Source organism: Coturnix japonica, chromosome 17, assembly GCF_001577835.2.
Source record: "Coturnix japonica isolate 7356 chromosome 17, Coturnix japonica 2.1, whole genome shotgun sequence".
Classification (NCBI taxonomy): domain Eukaryota; kingdom Metazoa; phylum Chordata; class Aves; order Galliformes; family Phasianidae; genus Coturnix; species Coturnix japonica.
This window is the reverse complement of record NC_029532.1, coordinates 7,129,723-7,130,287: the sequence shown is the minus strand read 5'-3', so window position 1 is coordinate 7,130,287 and position 565 is coordinate 7,129,723.

Genomic DNA, 565 nt, shown 5'->3' with positions numbered 1-565 from the left:
CCCCCGCCCGGCCGGAGTCCCCCCCCCCCCCAACGGCCGGGGCGCGGGGCGGCGGCGCGGGGCTGACGGAGCCCGAGCCCGGCCGCGTTTTGAATGAGCGTCCGCGGGAGCCGAGCGGGGCCCCGGCCCTCGCCGCAGCGCCATTGGCCCGAAGTTCCCTCATGTGATGCGGGGGGCGGCCGCCAGCCTCGGCCCCGGCCCGCCCCGGGCACAACCCCGCCGGGACCCGCGGCTGCGGGGCGCTCCGGGCCGGGCCGGGCGGGAGCAGCGGGGCTGCTCTGAGCCCGGCCGGGAGCGCTGCGGTGCCGGACTGCGGGGCGCACGGAGCGGGGCGGTGAGCGCGGGGCTGTGCGGGATGTCGTGCCGAGCTGAGAGCTGCAGCCCTGGGGATAAACTCGCCGTGCTGCGGCTCTGCTGGGTTTTGACGGTCGGTGTCACGCTGTACCGTTTCAGCAGCACCCGCTCTGTTTCTCTTGTTAGAAATTCTAAAGAGACGGTGCAGAATGGCCTAAGAGCTCCCTACAGCTTCTGTGCACGAATGATAGGCTAAAGCAATGATATCTGT